The sequence below is a fragment of the Salvelinus alpinus genome, chromosome 10, assembly GCF_045679555.1.
Source record: "Salvelinus alpinus chromosome 10, SLU_Salpinus.1, whole genome shotgun sequence".
Taxonomy (NCBI): Eukaryota; Metazoa; Chordata; class Actinopteri; order Salmoniformes; family Salmonidae; genus Salvelinus; species Salvelinus alpinus.
In genome coordinates this window covers 50,942,098-50,962,070 of record NC_092095.1, presented here as the reverse complement: position 1 = coordinate 50,962,070, position 19,973 = coordinate 50,942,098, and the positions used below count along the sequence as shown (strand labels likewise).

General features: G+C 40.3%; 1 long non-coding RNA gene across 1 annotated transcript; it reads left to right on the top strand.

The window, feature by feature from the left end:
• The first annotated feature begins 148 nt into the window (after positions 1-148).
• On the top strand, positions 149-18,269 carry LOC139532165 (uncharacterized). Its single transcript, XR_011666516.1, has 5 exons — positions 149-266; positions 9,598-9,750; positions 16,707-16,896; positions 17,127-17,249; positions 17,840-18,269. It is a non-coding gene; the product is annotated as an uncharacterized lncRNA (long non-coding RNA).
• The last annotated feature ends 1,704 nt before the right edge of the window (positions 18,270-19,973 follow it).

Sequence of the window (19,973 nt, the reverse complement as noted above, 5' to 3'; positions counted from 1 at the left end):
CTTATACTGTATGGTTCAAAAGTCCATAGTTATACACCAGAGAAAATGAACAACCATTGTGTTTCTATTGACATGGTAGCTTGTTTGGTGTGCAAACAAAAGGTTAGCTAGTGAAACACAGGTCTCCTGGGGACGTGTGGAAATACAAACACACACACCACCCGGCAACGCAGTCTGTCAGCGTTCTATACCCATGGTGCATGGCGTCACACTTATTCCCGTTCAACCCAAACAACTGGGTCTCTGTTTCTGCCTGTCTAACTACGGTATGTGTGTACATGCGTCTGAATATGACTCTGCTATGGTATCTATCTCTCTTATATATATTTGACATCTTTGGTGTCCTTTAACTTTTTATTTTTAGCCTATGAGGGAGTTGTTGGTTCAAGCGTTGAAGCAATCCTAACTGCTCTATGTTAATGCTGATTTAATATCTATGATTTTAATTCTACCTTTAATTTGCTATCATCCACAGTTTTTATGCGAGTTAAAGTCATGACAGCTGTGATGGAAACAGGAATTTTCTGTAAAATTGTATAAATGCCAACATAATTTATTCGTTCGACATGGTGGAATCTTTTTGTTTCGGTCAAATGTATTATACGACAAATGGTGGTGGAAATGCCTTTAAGACGCAATTATTGATATAATAGCCATCATATGGAAGTAAACTTGTGGTCCTGCCACTACAATTTGGGAAACCTGGCAGTTTAAATTAGGCTAAAGATGAAATAAATAATGATGAACTTCACAGGGTGGTGAAAATGCATTGTATGCGCTTGATGCTCCTTTCCAATAAATGTCAAGGGTCTTATTCTGATGACATGATGATCGACGCTTGACAACCGTTTTGACAAATAAAAACATTGCCGCTCTTCTCCATAATCTCTTCATGTAGACTAGCCTACCTGCAGCGCCTACCCGCACTGTATCTGCGAGCTGTTGGCTACATCGCACGGGCTAAAACCAGAGTAGGCACATTTGCTATTTAACAATGTCAGTGACAAAACTATCCATAGAGTTGAAATGCGATGGAAACACATTGAACACTAGATTTATATTTGGTACATGAAAACTTCAGCTAAAAAGTACATTTTGTGTGCACTGTCATCACGCACTGTTTTTTTTATCTGCAACAAGTCAGTTTGATGGAAACAACTGGTGGGAAAATAAGCATATTTTCTTTATGCAGATTTGAGAATATTCATATGAAAATCTGTCTCCAATTGGATGTATACCTAGTTTATGGCAGGCAGTGGACGCTCCTCAGAGGAGGAAGGGGAGGACCATCCTCCTCAGTAAATAAATGAAAAAAGTTATAATTTTTCGATAAAACTATACAAAATAAATGTACGTCCCCAAATAATTGATTAAAACATACTGTTTTGCAATGAAGGTCTACGGTAGCCTAAACAGCACTCTGTAGGGTAGCACCAGTGTGTAGCCGGAGGAAAGCTAGCTTCCGTCCTCCTCTTGGTACATTGACTTCAATACAAAACCTAGGAGGCTCTTGGTCCTCACACCCTTCCATAGACTTACACATTAATTATGACAACTACCGGGGGATGTCCTCCAACCCATCAAAGCTCTTGGAGCATGAACTGACATGTCCACCCTATCAAAGGATCATAGAATAAATCTAGTACTGAAAGCATAAGCTACAGCTAGCTAGCACTGCAGTGCATAAGATTTGGTGAGTAGTTGACTCAAAGAGAGATAAAGACGATAGTTTAACAGTTTTCAACAAATTCAATAAAGTAGAAGCAAGAGAGAGAGAGAGAGTGGGAGAGAGATTTAATAAAACAGATTTCACTTTCAGTTTCACTTAGCTAGCAAATGCACATGGCTAGTTAAGCTTACTCAAACACCCGGCTCAAACAGAGGGATACTATGTTAACTAGCTGGCTATGACGATTCAACACAACACTGGAACTCTTCCAAGTCAAAGTAAGCTTTTGGTTTAATTTATTTATTGCCACGGGGCCCGCTGGTGTAACTGCTAAACTGCTGTACACTGCATGATTGTAGCGGGTTTACTAACACATTAGTTCTGTTAGCTATGTTGACTAGGACGTTACTTTAGCTAATATGGGGACAAAGATGTAGGCTGTGTGCAGTGGTTTTTATATGATTTGGTTGAAATGTTTTTTGCATGGTCACATACAGCTGATGTTCTCTGCATTGAAAAGGTGAGAGGAGGAGAGTGCATAGATGCGAGAAGGAATACAACGTGGCTGCTATGAAAGTGAACTGTGTTTACGTGTGATCAGGGTTGTATTCATTCCACTGATTCTGTTGAAAAACGTTTCTTAAACAGAAGCAAACGAAACAGGGATAAAAATACCTGAATTTATCCAATAGAAACTCTCGTTTGCAACTGTTGGACTGATGATTACACCCTTGATAAGCTAGATGCAGGCAAGAGTGTGCAAGGCTGTATTGAACGTGTCACTGTCTGTCCATGTGTCACTGTCTGACACCTTTTCGCTCAACCTTTGCACACCTACGTTGTAAACTTTCATTCATAGGCTAGGTTATAGCAACCTCATGATGGGTATAGGGAAAATTTTAGTATCATGTAATAGCCTAAACCTATTGATGTTACATTGAACTGGGTGAATGGAATATGAATGACAGTCAACCAATATGCTGTAAAAGAAACAAGGCCTCCATCATCGTGAGTGGCATTGACCGTCACTGATGGCAGGTAATGCTGTAAAACACTTGAACAGTAAACGGCTGAATGCTCTAGTATACACTGTACTGGGAGTCCTGAAAGGCCTTGCTGCGAACATAACCACATCTATCCAGCTCCATCCTGGTTCGGGATTTATGACTTTTTCAAGTGTATGGTCCCTTGTGTTTATGACCTTCCCTAGAGAGAGAGGGAGAGAGAGAGAGAAAGGAGGTAGACAAATAGAGGAAGGAGGATGGAGGAAAAAGGGATAACACATGGGATATATATCAAAACAGTTTAGAAGGCATGGTTCAAGTATATAAATATATTTCACATATTTATTTGACTGTTTTAGCACCTAGCAACAAACGTCAATATCCTACCAACTAATTAACTTAAAAATATACAGTACCAGTCAAAAGTTTGTACACACCTACTCATTCAAGGGTTTTTCTTAATTTTTTACTATTTTCTAAAGTGTAGAATAAACGTGAAGACATCAAAACTATGAAATAATACATATCGAATCATGTAGTAACCAAAAACATGTTAAACAAATCAAAATATATTTTAGATGTTATATTCTTCAAAGTAGCCAACCTTTGCCTTGATGACAGCTTTGCACACTCTTGGCGTTCTCTCAACCAGCTTCATGAGGAATGCATTTCTAATAGTCAAGAAGGAGTTCCCACATATGCTGAGCACTTGTTGGCTGCTTTTTCTTCACTCTGCGGTCCAACTAATCACAAACCATCTCAATTGGGTTGAGGTCAGGTGATTGTGGAGGCCAGGTCATCTGATGCAGCACTCCATCACTCTCCTTCTTGGTCAAATAAGCCTTACACAGCCTGGAGGTGTGTTTTGGGTCATTGTCCTGTTAAAAAACAGATGGGATGGCGTATCGCTGCAGAATGCTGTGGTAGCCATGCTGGTTTAGTGTACCTTGAATTCTAAATAAATCACAGACAGTGTCACCAGCAAAGCACCCCCACACCATCACACCTCCTCCTCCATGCTTCATGTTGGGAATCACACATGCGGAGATCATCCGTTCACCTACTATGCATTTCACAAAGACACGGCGGTTGGAACCAAACATCTCAAATTTGGACTCATTAGACCAAAGGACAGATTTCCACCAGTCTAATGTCTGTTGCTCGTGTTTAGTGGCCCAAGCAAGTCTTTTCTTCCTTTTAGTAGGGGTTTCTTTGAAGCAATTCAACCATGAAGAACTGATACACGCAGTCTCCTCTGAACAGCTGATGTTGAGATGTGTCTGTTACTTGAACTCTGGGAAGCATTTATTTGGGCTGCAATTTCTGAGGCTGGTAACTCTAATGAATGTATCCTCTACAGAAGAGGTAACTTCCTTTCCTGTGGCCGTCCTCATGAGAGCCAGGTTCATCATAGTGCTTGATGGCTTTTGCGACTGCACTTGAAGAAACGTTCAAAGTTCTTGAAATTTTCCGCATGGACTGACCTTCATGTCTTAAAGTATTGATGAACTGTCATTTCTCTTTGCTTATTTGAGCTGATCTTACCATAATATGGACTTGGTCTTTTACCAAATAGTGTTATCTTCTGTATACCAACCTTACCTTGTCACAACACAACTGATTGCCTCAAACGCATTAAGAAGGAAAGATATTCCACAAATTAACTTTTAACAAGGCACACCTGTTAATTGAAATGCATTCCAGGTGACTACCTCATGAAGCTGGTTGAGAGAATGCCAAGAGTGTGCAAAGCTGTCATCAAGTCAAAGAGTAGCTACTTTGAAGAATCTCAAAAATAAAATATATTTTGATTTGTTTAACACTTTTTTGGTTACTACACGATTCCATGTGTGTTATTTCATAGTTTTGATTTCTTCACTATTATTCTACAATGTAGAAAATAGTAAAAATAAAGAAAAACCCTGGAATGAGTAGGTGTGTCCAAACTTTTGACTGGTACTGTACGTTTTACGGACACAATCTATTTTACAATAGTTACATTTTGTTTGTTTTTAGTCCTGTCCTTCCGCTACCCTCAACCCCTCCCAACTATCTCTTAGCACTATCCATATTGGATTTCTATTTTCCATATATTTTTTTTTACTGTGCTGTGATTCTTCACAAAAGTTCTGAACCTTTTTATTCACATAGTTTCTACAGATTGTAAATTAAATATTCGTTTTATTCTAAAAATATTATTATATTATTGATCGATTGACTATGACTTTTCAAACCACCCAGTTTTGCTATCTGCAGCATTAGCTCCAGGTAAATGTTGCAATTCTTCCGCCATTCCTGGACCTGTGACCAAAAACAAGCTACATATGGACAGTACCAAATTGAATGATCAAGGTTGTATCCCCCATATACAGTGCCTTCAGAAAGTATTCACACCCCTTGATTTTCCCACACATTTTGTTATGTTACAGCCTTATTCTAAAATTGATTAAAAAAACATTTCCATCAATCTACACACAATATCCCATAATGACAATGCAAAAACTGTTAAAAAAAAAAAATCTGCTAATTTATTGAAAATAAAAAACAGAAATATCACATTTCTGGACTCAGGACTCAGACCCTTTACTCAGTATTTTGTTGAATCACCTTTGGCAGCAATTACAGCCTTGAATCTTCTTGGGTATGACGCTACAAGCTTGGCACACCTGTATTTGGGGAGTTTCTCCCATTCTTCTCTGCAGATCCTCTCAAGCTCTGTCAGGTTGGATGGGGAGTGTTGCTGCACAGCTATTTTCAGGTCTCTCCAGAGATGTTCGATCGGGTTCAAATCCGGGCTCTGGCTGGGCCACTCAAGGACGTTCAGAGACTTGTCCCGAAGCCACACCTGCATTGTCTTGGCTGTGTGCTTTGGGTCGTTGTCCTGTTGGAAGGTGAACCTTCACCCCAGTCTGAGGTCCTGAGTGTTCTGGAGCAGGTTTTCATCAAGGATCTCTCTGAACTTTGCTCCTGTCATGACTTCCGCCGAAGTCGGGTCCTCTCCTTGTTCGGGTGGCGGTCGGCGTCGCCGGTCTTCTAGCCATCATCGATCCACTTTTCATTTTCCATGTGTTTTGTCTTGTTTTTCCTCACACCTGGTTTCAATACCCTCAATCACTTGTTGTGTATTTAACCCTCTGTTCCCCCCATGTCTTTGTGTGGGATTGTTTATTGTAAGTGCTTGTGCACGTGTTTATTGGTGCGCGACGGGTTTTTGTACCCAATATCTTGTTATTTTTATGCCGTTGGTTTTGCTATTAAACTGCTCCGGCTATTACCAAGTTCTGCTCTCCTGCGTCTGACTTCCCTGCCACCGGTTATTCACCCCTTACAGCTCCGTTCATCTTTGCCTCGATGCTGACTAGTCTCCCAGTCCCTGCCGCTGAAAAACACCTCCACAGCATGCTGCTGCCACCACCATGCTTCACTGTAGGGATGGTGCCAGGTTTCCTCCAGACATTATGCTTGGCATTCAGGCCAAAGAGTTTCATCAGACCAGAGAATCTTGTTTCTCATGGTCTTTGAGTCTTTAGGTGCCATTTGGCAAACTCCAAGCGGGCTGTCATGTGGCGTCCGTCTGGGCACTCTACCATAAAGTCCTGATTGGTGGAGTGCTGCAGAGATGGTTGTCCCTCTGGAAGTTTCTCCCATTTCCACAGAGGAACTCTAGACCTCTGTCAGAGTGACCATCGGGTTCTTGGTCACCTCCCTGAGCAAGGCCCTTCTCCCCCAATTGCTCAGTTTGGCCGGGCGGCCAGCTCTAGGAAGAGTCTTGGTGGTTCCAAACTTCTTCCATTTAAGAATGATGGAGGCCACTGTGTTCTTGGGGACCTTCAATGCTGCAGACATTTTTTACTACCCTTCCCTAGATCTGTGCCTCGACACAATCCTATCTCGGAGCTCTACAGACAATTACTTCGACCTCATGGCTTTTTTTCTCTGACATTGTTATGGGATTTTTATGAATAATGACTAAATTATGTGTACATTTGACTTAGAATTATAACTAAACAGAATACTACTATGTTACTGTACGGATGTATGAATCTTATTATAATCATAATGCTGAATATAATGTGTGTAATTGTAATCAAGAATTGGAACAAGGAATGTCTGTTCCTTGTTAGAAAGAATGGAGTTATCATCAGACAGGCTGGAATGATGTGTTCCTTACAGGAAATTCCGTCTCTACCCAGGGAGGGGAGAGACCTTGGGCTGGTTGTAGATTGTTTAACAGGTGGCAGACAATGTAAGGAGGCTGTGAACTGTATTGCCATTGTATCCGAGAGGAGGAAGGACATTTTAAAACCTATGACATCATTATTATTATATAACCTGATGTAAATTGTACTATGGTCAGTACTCTCGAGAATAAACGCTATTGATTGATTGATTTTGAGACTGGTTCTGTCCATTTTATGCAAATAAGTATCTTACAAATTCTTATGAATGGGCAGAGTGTTTTAATTGAACATATAGGAATTAAATTCCTTTAACAGACATGCACTGTCAACTGTGGGTCCTTATATAGACAGCTGGGTGCCTTTCCAAATCATGTCCAATCAATTGAATTTACCACAGGTGGACTCGAATCAAGTTGTAGAAACATCTCAAGGATGATCAATGGAAACAGGAGTCTCATAGCAAAGGATCTGGTTACTTATGTAAATTAAAAAAATAAAATAATGTTTTAGCTTTGTCATCATGGGGTATTGTGCGTAGTTTGCTGATCTTAAAAAAAATACATTTTAGAATACGGCTGTAATGTAACAAAATGTGGAAAAAGTCAATGGGTCTGAATACTTTAAGAAGGCACTGTATATAACATTCTATTGGTTGCAAGAATTTTGTATAATAATTTACATTGGGAAATTCTAAGTTTTGAATCTGGCATTGTTTTGCGTATCAATTCGCAAACCATGTGCCATGGAATCGGTACATCGAAAATCTCATCCCAACGACTTTGCAATCTATATGGCAGAACTGTCATTTTTTTGGTACTTAAATGAAACTGGTATATATTTTTATTTATCACAATTTTCTTTAACCAATTTTGGTCTTTAATGCAGGGCTGACAGACAAGTTCCTTACTTTTCCCCCTTCCACTTGCCTCTTCCATTTTTGCGGTAATGCTGCAATTAGTTGGTTGTAATTTTGGGTTGAGCAGACATTTCCATATATTTTTGTTAGCTGCATGTGTGACAACTCCACCAGTCCTATTTATGATAGAATTTACAAAGAGTATACTTTTTTTTTTAATGTATAGAAAAATTGTTTTTTTAATCAATTAGTATATTTGAGTTTAACCACAATATTTATTGTATTATTTGTTCTGTTGTTTCTGGTGGATTAAACTGAAATTGCAACCAACTTTCTATGGCTTGTTTTAAAAGTAGTGATATTTTTTGAGATTATTTTGTTTGCAACTTCTCACTTTCAGTTATTTGAAATCTGAATAAAGGGAAAAAGGCCATTCTTGAACATGGGGTGAGACTGTCACGTTCGTCGTAACATTTAAGTGAGGAGGACCAAGGCGCAGCGTGATAACAATACATTATTCTTTAATGAAAACGAAACGAACACTATACAAACTAATCAAAACAACAAACGTGACGCTATACAAACAATAAGTGCAGACACTGGCAACTTACACATAGACAATCACCCACAACCTACCTAATGACTATGGCTGCCTAAATATGGCTCCCAATCAGAGACAACGATAGACAGCTGTCTCTAATTGAGAACCAATCTAGGCAACCATAGACTTACATAAACACCTACAATGAACACAACCCCATGAACTCTACAAACACCCCCTAGACAATACAAACACCCTAGACGAGACAAAAACACACAAACATCCCCCATGTCACACCCTGACCTAACTAAAATAATAAAGAAAACAAAGATAACTAAGGCCAGGGCGTGACAGAGACATTTTTACTAATTTGCTAGCGAACCAGTTTGGATTTAAGTATAACTTTTGTTTGACTGATGCCTTTAGTGAGAGGTCTAATGCTTTAATATTTAATCATTTCTGCAGTCTGAATTCATATTCATTATATAAATAGGCCCTTTTTATTTGGTCTGGCTTGCCGTTCCAAATCAAATGGAATATTCTTTGCTCAAATAATTTCAAAAACAGGTCGCTAGGTGTAAGCAAGACCATAAGCAGATAGGTAAACTGGAATATAACTAAGGAGTTATTCAGAATGATTTTTCCACAAATAGACAGGTATTTTCCTTTCCATGGTAGCAAGATCATTTCTTTCTTTCGGGATATGTATACCGAGTATGTCCACATCCCCGTCAGACCATTTTATTGGTAAACTACATGGTAATGTAAAAGTTGTATTTTTTGCGATTCAATACTTAATATAGTACACATTTGGTTTTAATCCAGAGAGGTTAGAAAAAGTATCTAGATCCTCCCTCATCTTAAATGGCATGACCGCCACTGATTGATGTTTAAAATTAAGGTTTCAGTATGAAATATCCTTTATAGATTTTTTTTTACACACTTTAATTTATTTGAATATGTCAATATTGTAAATGTTTTGCCGCCAAACTGGTGGCTGTAGTGAAAAAGTCATTAGTTGGTAGAGTAACAGAGTTAATTGAAAATACTGCTATTATTGATTAGATCCTTTTATCATTAATTAGACTATTTTCTCTTTGAACTATTTGATCTATCTACTAGAAACTCATGGACAATATGGACACAAATTTAAAAAATATATACTTTATATATGAATATTTTTTTAAAGTATAAATGACCAAAGTTACCATACATTGCCATAGATTACCTGGTAATTACCATTATTACCTAAGATGCCGTAATTTTGGTAAATTACTAGTAGGTTTGCAATACTAACCCTGACCTTACTGTTGACTTGTTTGGCCTATTTCAATGTGACCATTCAGGACCAAGACTCAGGAATCATCACCAGCACCAGCCCACCATAGAGAGGCACTGAGAGATCAGCTGACCAGAGCTGACCAGACTGCACATAACTAACCTCCCATGAAATGATTTGTATTACAACCTCCCTCTCTCCGACAAATAGACAATAACTTGTAAGTGTTAATACATTTTTTAAATAAAAAAGTGATATTATTTTACGTTTTAATTGGCTGAAGATATTGTGTCTCAACTCTCATGTACTGTAAATGCTGTACATACATTTTGTCAATAATTTATGTCTACAGTGGTTTATTTGTATGTATACTGTGTTTGTTCTTTCCAATTCACCCTTTAAAAAACTGACATACCCTGTATAGAGATGTATAAGTAAATTCCATGTCAAAAAGTGTCGTGTCTGTGCATAATGTATCTTATACTGTATGGTTCAAAAGTCCATAGTTATACACCAGAGAAAATGAACAACCATTGTGTTTCTATTGACATGGTAGCTTGTTTGGTGTGCAAACAAAAGGTTAGCTAGTGAAACACAGGTCTCCTGGGGACGTGTGGAAATACAAACACACACACCACCCGGCAACGCAGTCTGTCAGCGTTCTATACCCATGGTGCATGGCGTCACACTTATTCCCATTCAACCCAACCAACTGGGTCTCTGTTTCTGCCTGTCTAAATACAGAATGTGTGCACATGCATCTGAATATGACTCTGCTATGGTCTCTCTCTCTCTCGCTCTATCCCTCTCTATTTTATGTCTTTGGGGTCCTTTACCTTTTAATTTTTTATCCTATATGGGAGTTATTGGTTCACACATTGAAGAAAGCCATCCTTGCTGCTCTTTATGCTAATGCAGATATAATTTGCTGTCTATGGCATGTAACAGTGTAAAACAGTTGTATGAACAGTAAACTGCTGAACGCTCTGGTAAACACTGTACTGGGAGTCTATTTAGTATAAGGAATGAATGGCCTTGCTGTGAACATAACCAACTCTATCCAGCTCCATCCTGGTTCAGGATTAAAGACTGTGTTTTAAGACCGTGGTCCCTCTATGCCCCAAACACATTTATGACCTTCCCTAGAGAGACAGAGTGAGAGCAAGAGAGATAAGGCAGAAACATAGAGGGAGAGATGGCAAAAGAGAGGAGGAAGGAAGGAAGGAAGGAAGGAAGGAAGGAAGGAAGGAAGGAAGGAAGGAAGGAAGGAAGGAAGGAAGGAAGGAAGGAAGGAAGGAAGGAAGGAAGGAAGGAAGGAAAGAAAAAGGGAAAACATGGGATGTACAGTTGAAGTTGGAAGTTTACATACACCTTAGAATACATTTAAAATCAGTTTTTCACAATTCCTGACATTTAATCCTAGTAAAAATTCCCTGTCTTAGGTCAGTTAGGATCACCACTTTATTTTAAGAATGTGAAATTCTTAAATAGTAATAGTAGAGAGAATGATTTATTTCAGCTTTTATTTCTTTCATCACATTCCTAGTGGGTCAGAAGTTTACATACACTCAATTAGTATTTGGTAGCATTGCCTTTAAATTGTTTAACTTGGGTCAAACGTTTCGGGTAGCCTTCCACAGGCTTCCCACAATAAGTTGGGTGAATTTTGGCCCATTCCTCCTGACAGAGCTGGTGTAACTTAGTCAGGTTTGTAGGCCTCCTTGCTCGCACATGCATTTTCAGTTCTGCCCACAAATGTTCTATAGGATTGAGGTCAGGGCTTTGTGATGGCCACTCCAATACCTTGACTTCGTTGTCCTTAAGCCATTTTGCCACAACTTTGGAAGTATGCTTGGGGTCATTGTCCATTTGGAAGACCCATTTGCGACCAAGCTTTAACTTCCTGACTGATGTCTTGAGATGTTGCTTCAATATATCCACATAATTTTTCATTCTCATGATGCCATCTATTTTGTGAAGTGCACCAGACCCTCCTGCAGCAAAGCACCCCCACAACATGATGCTGCCACCCCCGTGCTTCACGGTCGGGATGGTGTCCTTCGGCTTGCAAGCCTCCCCCTTTTTCCTCCAAACATAACAATGGTTATTACAATCTTTGTCCCCATGTGCAGTTGCAAACCGTAGTCTGGCTTTTTTAAGGCGGTTTTGGAGCAGTGGCTTCTTCCTGGCTGAGCGGCCTTTCAGGTTATGTCGATATAGGACTCATTTTACTGTGGATATAGATGCTTTTGTACCTGTTTCCTCCAGGATCTTCACAAGGTCATTTGCTGTTGTTCTGGGATTGATTTGCACTTTTTGCACCAAAGTACGTTCATCTCTAGGAGACAGAACGCGTCAACTTCCTGAGCGGTATGACGGCTGTGTGGTCCCATGGTGTTTATACTTGCGTACTATTGTTTGTACAGATGAACGTGGTAGCTTCAGGCATTTGGAAATTGCTCCCAAGGATGAACCAGACTTGTGGAGGTCTAGAATTTTTCTTTTGATATTCCCATGATGTCAAGCAAAGAGGCACTGAGTTTGAAGGTATGCCTTGAAATACATCCACCGGTACATCAATTATATCAATTAGCCTATCAGAAGCTTCTAAAGCCATGACATAATTTTCTGGAATTTTCCAAGCTGTTTAAAGGCTCAGTCAACTTAGTGTACAGCACAGTCAACTTCTGACCCACTGGAATTGTGATACAATGAATTATAAGTGAAATAATCTGTCTGTAAACAATTGTTGGACAACTGACTTGTGTCATGCACAAAGTAGATGTCCTAACCGACTTGCCAAAACTATAGTTTGTTAACAAGAAATTTGTGGAGTGGTTGAAAATCGAGTTTTAATGACTCCAACCTAAGTGTATGTAAACATCCGACTTCAACTGTATATGAAAGTTTAGACGGCATGGTTAAAATATTAAAAGATATTTCACATATTTCTTTAACTATTTTAGCACCTAGCAACTAACTTCAAAATGATAACCGAGCAACTAACTAACTTCAAAATATTTATTTTTAACATTGGCCTTATCCTTCACCTGATACCTCCACCTTTGTCCTCTGTTTTTACCACCATGACACAAACCTGTATCCTCATTGGGGAAAAAGTAATTCTAAATCATTCTACAAGGTCATCTTTGTGACTGAGGAAATATCCAATGTTGATATGTCAAGCTTATGTTACTGTATATATTAACGTTATACTGGTAACTGCCAAAATAATGGAAACATGTGAGTAAACGAGGACTACAAATCCTATTGAAAGCAGGTGCTTCCACACAGGTGTAGTTCCTGAGTTAAGTAAGCAATTAACATGCCATCATACTTAGGGTCATGTACAAAAATGCTGGGCAGGCCATTATTTTTGCAATTATTTTGGGTACCATGGCTATGCCCCCATAGGATGGCAATGCCGCCAACCACAGGGAACGAGTGGTCACTAAATAGTTTGATGAGCATGTAAGCAATGTAAACCAAATGCCATGGCTGTCTAAGTCACCAGATCTCAACCCAATTGAACACTTATGGGAGATTCTGGAGCGGCGCCTGAGACAGTGTTTTACAACCCATCAAGAAAACACCAAATAATGGAATTTCACGTGGAAGAATGGTGTCGCATCCCTCATACAGTTCCAGACACTTGTAGAATCTATACCAAGGTGCAGTGAAGCTATACTGACTCATGGTGGCCCAATGCCCCTTGGTGTTTCCTTTATTTTGGCAGTTACACATATATTAACGTGTTAACGGAGGCTGTTTCCCAAACACAAACTCTTGTGTGGTTTAGAGGAATTTATTCAAACCAACTCCTCAGAGTCACCTTCAAAGCAGCTCTTGTATGTCTTTTTTTTTAAATGGCCCATGTGAAATGTATGTATAAATTAATGATCTGACACCATACTGAGCTGTGGGATTAGCGTTGGCTGAAAGCAGCATGGTGCCTGGAGAGGAATGCTTTATGTTCCCGTTATGTTTGTTACAGAGAGAGTCATTCATTCCTTTCATTATAAAAAATTGCTCTTTTGAGAGAACGCAACATCTGTTAGGGACTCACTAGGCCTGAAGTGTGAGAGGAGAGGAGGACAGATGCTGCCTCTCTACTCCCTTGTTCAGGGCATCAGCATGGTCCTCTACCATTGTAAATGTTGGCTGGTTCGGATAACATTATATTATGGGGTAACATAACATAACACCACATAGCATAACATAAGGGTTTACAAATGATTGTGGCACAATACAGTTGACAACAGTATGAAAAGAATTGAATCAAATTGTATTTGTCACACGTGCCGAATACAAGAGGTGTAGACCTTACAGTGAAATGCTTACTTACAAGCCTAAATAAACTGATGTAAAAAAAAAATAGAAAATAGAAAAATAACTACTAATTAAAGAGCAACAATAAAATAACAGTAACGAGGCTACAGTATATACAGGGGCTACTGGTACAAAGTCAATGTGCGGGGCATGTACACTACCGTTCAAAAGTTTGGGGTCACTTAGAAATGTCCTAATTTTTTAAAGAAAAACACAATTTTTGTCCATTAAAATAACATCAAATTGATCAGAAATACAGTGTAGACATTGTTAATGTTGTAAATGACTATTGTAGCTGGAAACGGATGATTTTTAATGGAATATCTACATAGGCGTACAGAGGCCCATTATCAGCAACCATCACTCCTGTGTTCCAATGGCACGTTGTGTTAGCTATTCCAAGTTTATCATTTTAAAAGGCTAATTGATCATTAGAAAACCCTTTTGCAATTATGTTAGCACAGCTGAAAACTGTTGTCCTCATTAAAGAAGCAATACAACTGGCTTTTTTTATTAGACTAGTTGAGTATCTGGAGCATCAGCATTTGTGGGTTCGATTACAGGCTCAAAATGGCCAGAAACAAAGACCTTTCTTCTGAAACTCGTCAGTCTATTCTTGTTCTGAGAAATGAAGGCTATTCCATGCGAGAAATTGCCAAGAAACTGAAGATCTGGTACAACGCTGTGTACTACTCCCTTCACAGAACAGCGCAAACTTTCTTTAACCAGAATAGAAAGAGGAGTGGGAGGCCCCGGTGCACAACTGAGCAAGAGGACAAGTACATTAGAGTGTCTAGTTTGAGAAACAGATGCCTCACAAGTCCTTAATCTTTTCTTTTTATTGGCCAGTCTGAGATATGGCTTTTTCTTTGCAACTCTGCCAAGAAGGCCAGCATTCCGGAGTCACCTTATCACTGTTGATGTTGAGACTGGTGTTTTGCGGGTACTATTTAATGAAGCTGCCAGCTGAGGACTTATGAGGCATCTGTTTCTCAAACTAGACACTCTAATGTACTTGTCCTCTTTGCTTTTCTTTCAAAAACAAGGACATTTCTAAGTGACTCCAAACTTTTGAACGGAAGTTTACATGTAGGTGGAGGTTAAGTAACTATGCATAGATAATGAACAGAAAGTAGCAGCAGCGTAAGAAGGGGGGGGAGGGGTTCAATGCAAATAGACCGGGTAGCTATTTATTAGCTGTTCAGGAGTCTCATGGCTTGGGGGTAGAAGCTGTTAAGTAGCCTTTTGGACCTAGACTTGGCGCTCCGGTACCGCTTGCTGTGCGGTAGCAGAGAGAACAGTCTATGACTAGGGTGACTGGAGTCTTTGGCAATTTCACACTCTGGGGGTGTCAAATGGGGGGGTGCTCGGCCCTCCATTTCCTGTAGTCCACAATCATCTCCTTTGTCTTGATCATGTTGAGAGAGATGTTGTTATCCTGGCACCACACTGCCAGGTCTCTGACCTCCTCCCTTTAGGCTGCCTCATCGTTGTCAGTGATCAGGCCTACCACTGTTGGGTAATCGGCAAACTTAATGATGGTGTTGGAGTCATGCTTGGCCATGCAGTCATGAGTGAACAGGGAGTACATGAGGGGACTGAGCATGCACCCCTGAGGGGCCTGTCATGCCAAATAATGTCCCCCTCTACGTCACAATGGGATTTGATGAGTTCTAACTTCTATTGCTAGGGTTGTTGCTAGAACTTGCAACATTCTGACCGGATTACGTAATGAACCAAAGCGTCCATTGCTATGCTGGTTGCTTGGTTACCTTGTAGTGGTCGTGAAGGAAGGAGGACACTGACAGTTCTAGTTGTATTTCACCTCAGAAGTGCTCCCTCAATCCGTGCAAATGTATTACCTCAGAATTGCTCTCCAAGGACTGTTTTTGACAGTGACAACCTTCTGACTACCTGCTGCTTCAGAGGCCAAAAAGACTGGAAAGAGAACACTATTTCTTTCCCATATATTTGTCTTTATATAAGAAAATATTGTTAAATAGGAATAAATAATTTGCTGTTTTTAGATTGATTTTATATTGACATTGCTAGGTACTTATTTACCTCAGCAACACAGTTTTATTTAGCTAACGTTATCTAAGTTAGCTAGCTAACTGTTATTGCTGCTTTCTGTTTATCTAGCTAGCTAACTTATTGTAGCTGCTTTCTGTTTGTATGTAGTTTGCACTTTAATGGCATCTCTCGAGGAGATTTTCTTTTATCTTTCCAAACCAGGCAAAGTAATATGAAGGCAGCACTGATCTCTACTAGAGGCGCGACATTCATAGGGGGGCAGATAAATTCACAATTCAGGGTAACGTTAACGTTAAGCTGTTCATTTATATTACTGTTACTGTTAGATAACTGGAAGGATTTATGTACAACCATTTTTCATTTAGCTAACGTTAGTTGGTCATCTACATGCTATACATTTAGTTAAACTGTATGTCTGTCACATTGATGTGTCTAGCTATAAGTTAACCCTGATCAATCAAATGGATAGGTGTAAGCAATTACGGTAACTCCAACTGCCCTTAACTCGGTGTCACTAGATGACAGAGAGAGACCCATACAGAAAGAGAGGGAGGAAGAAAGTGAGAAAGAGAGAGGTGGGAAGAGAGTGAAAGACATAGAAAGAGAAAAAGAGCAGTGCAAATTGACTTTGACTTTAGTATTACAACAACTCGTCTTCCAACTTGTTAGGCAAGGACGTGTACCTACTGGGGAAGGATGGCCAGCAACACAGGAGGGTGATTTTCACTAAGGAGAAGGAGGACGTGCTGACAGAGATGCATGTTGGACATTTAATATTAAATATATTTGCATTTATTTCTGTTATCAATCAAGGTGAGACTGAACATCAACAAGGTGCAGGATAAGCAGAAGGAGAGCTACCAGAGTAAAATCAAGAAGGGGACCAAGTGCTTCGACATCCGGGCAAATTACTTGGTTTGGAAGAAGGATGAAAGGAAGGCGAGACCTGGGAAACCTCGCTCCTCTTTCGCTCCTAGCTGGGGTCATCATCCGTTAGGGTTAGGTAAATATAAAAAAATCTCAGATAATAACTATTTGAATTTGCACACAAAATAACCTGAAGGTAGTTTAAGTTTTCCTAACACCGCCATTTTTCTCTTTATGTCTTCATAATGGTTACCTCGGTGGAAGCCAACAATCTTCTCCAGTTGGAGCAGTTGGACACTTCCAACTATTCCGTCACACTCCTGGTTAGACAATTTTACAATTGATCATGCTCAAGCTCTTCTGCAGGTGCAGCATTCAGAAGTAGGAGGCTTCCTTGCGGTGGGCGGCATCGCCATGCTGTCAGCAGTACCAACACTGGCCCAGGGGTTTGTCCAGATAGTCAATCTCAAGGCTAACTACTGGGTCACGGTAAGTAACCTTCGCTGAGCGGTAGGTACTGTTAAGGTGTATGACTCCAGTGGTCATAACACCACCCCAGAGTTTCTCTCACAATTGACAGTTCAGTTGCCTAGTTCCTTACTGGTCCTTAACCCCTTCTCCCTAAATATTCATCTTTTGTGTCCAATTCCAAATCAAGTTTTAGGCCAGGGTTGGCATGGAATTGGACATTGGTTTCTAGTTAGTGTTTGCATATCTGGAGGTTCTAGATTTGTGTACGTAATATGGTAGAAGTCTCCCAGAGTGCATTACACAGCAGGGTTGAGTCATCACCATATTACTACACCTATCCCAGCCCCATCAGGTCAAACACTACAAAGATAGAGTAGGGGGTTAAAGGCCTTAATTAAAAACAAAATCCTTCTCTTGGCCTGTACCTTGATGTGGTGAGAGGGCTTCCAACTAAACCAGGCCCATGTTATTGAACCCCTGACTGAGACTGGCTGCCTGTTGAGAACATGTGACAGGAAGAACTAGCCACAGCACCTGATTGAACATCTCTTGATTCTGCCTCTTTCCTCTCTCCTCATCCTATAACTCTTTCTCTCCTCTCCCTTCAGACGAAATTCTGTATCTAGTGATGTCTGATTGCCCAACAATCTGACCACTCATCCCATCCCCTCCTCCGTCTCATTACATTGTCTAAAGCTACTGTCATTGTCATGTTGTCATTATCTGCTAATAAAGTTTGCTAGCCGTATCATACTGGGCATATAATATGTAAGATACGCAGATGAACTAAAAACCACTAGCAGTGCAAACACTCAGAACAAAGAGAGCAGCAGTGCCTGGGCTTCACATTCTCCCTCATCAAGTCCCCCATTCTGAGACTGCCTGTTGAGAACAAGTGACAGGCAGACCCTCCCACCCACACAGCACCCACCTCTTCATTCCACACACCAGAATGATGTATTTCAGTCTGATTGCAATGTGAGTGTACAAAAAAATGACCTGTGAAAATAAATGAAATGACACAACTGTACCAAAAAACGATCAAAGTTTATGTATTACTTACATTTTTCCAGGATGGTTTTCACTGCTGTTTCATAAGGTGTTCATTCCTGTAAGTTGTAAGGTTTCCTTTGATGGTATGTATTTGTTCCACATTATTCATTGCTGTATCCTAGGACCTACAATAGATACATATATATTCAACCACAATGTTGTACCAATGAGCTATGCGAGATAGAAAGAAATTAAACATAATAGAGGACTACTGAAATTATATTATTTCAGTGTAGGCAAGGGAAAGGCAGGATAAAATAAAAACATGACAGCCAGACAAGCCAGTGTATGACTCAAACGGATTTGCATACGACTGGAGTGGAAATTAGCCGACTTCGTGATCTGTAAGGTAAGTAACTTTAATGTGTCAAGCAGATTACACGTTTACACATGGATTTCGTGTTGTAATGATACCCAAGGAACCAAAAAATAGTTTGAATAAATGTTTTCATTTTATTAGCTAAACAAAATTTGTTTAAACAGCGAAATTGTCACGGACATCAGCCTTGTTTGCATAGCGATGATGAAAAGAACGTCATTTAGGCTATAATGATCTCCAAAATTTTAATCATTAGGTCATCACACTGTTGATATAGCAACGGACGCTAATAGTTTATTGAATCCCATTGTGACGTAGAGGTGGACACTATTTGGCCAGGGGACATTATTTGGCATGACAGGCCCACGCGTTGAGCATCAGCGTGGCAGATGTGATGTTACCTACCCTTACCACCTGCGGGCGGCAGGTGGTAAGGCTTATATAACTTATATAAAGACTTTGCCCGTCAGGAAGTCCAGGATCCAGTTGCAGAGGGAGGTGTTTAGTCCCAGGGTCCTTAGCTTAGTGATAAGCTTTAAGGGCACTATGGTGTTGAACGCTGAGCTGTAGTCAATTAATAACATTCTCACGTAGGTGTTCCTTTTGTCCAGGTGGGTAAGGGCAGTGTGGAGTGCAATAGAGATGGCGCAATCTGTGGATCTGTTGGGGCGGTATGCAAATTGGAGTGGGTCTAGGGTTTCTGGGATAATGGTGTTGATGTGAGCCAGCATTTCAAAGCACTTCATGGCTACAGACGTGAGTGCTACGGGTCGGTAGTCATTTAGGCAGGTTACCTTGGTGTTTTTGGGCACAGGGACTATGGTGGTCTGCTTGAAACATGTTGGTATTACAGACTCAGACAGAGAGAGGTTGAAAATGTCAGTGAAGACCCTTGCCAATTAGTCAGTGCATGCACAGAGTACACGTCCTGGTAATTCGTCTGGCCCTGCGGCCTTGTGAATGTTGACCTGTTTAAAGATCTTACTCACATCGGCTACGGAGAGCATGATCACACAGTCATCCGGAACAGCTGATGCTCTCATGCATGCTTCAGTGGTGCTTGTTTCAAAGCGTGCATAGAAGTTATTTAGCTCGTCTGGTATGCTCGTGTCACGGGACAGCTTGCAACTGTGCTTCCGTAGTAGTTTGCAAGCCCTGCCACATCCGACGAGCATCGGAGCTGGTGTAGTAGGATTGAATCTTATTCCTGTATTGACGCTTTGCCTGTTTGATGGTTCGTCGGAGGGCACAGCGGGATTTCTTATAAGCATCTGGGTTAGAGTGAGTGGCGCAGAGGTTTAAGGCACTGCATCTCAGTGCTAGAGGCGTCACTACAGACCCTGGTTCAATTCCAGGCTGTATCACAAACG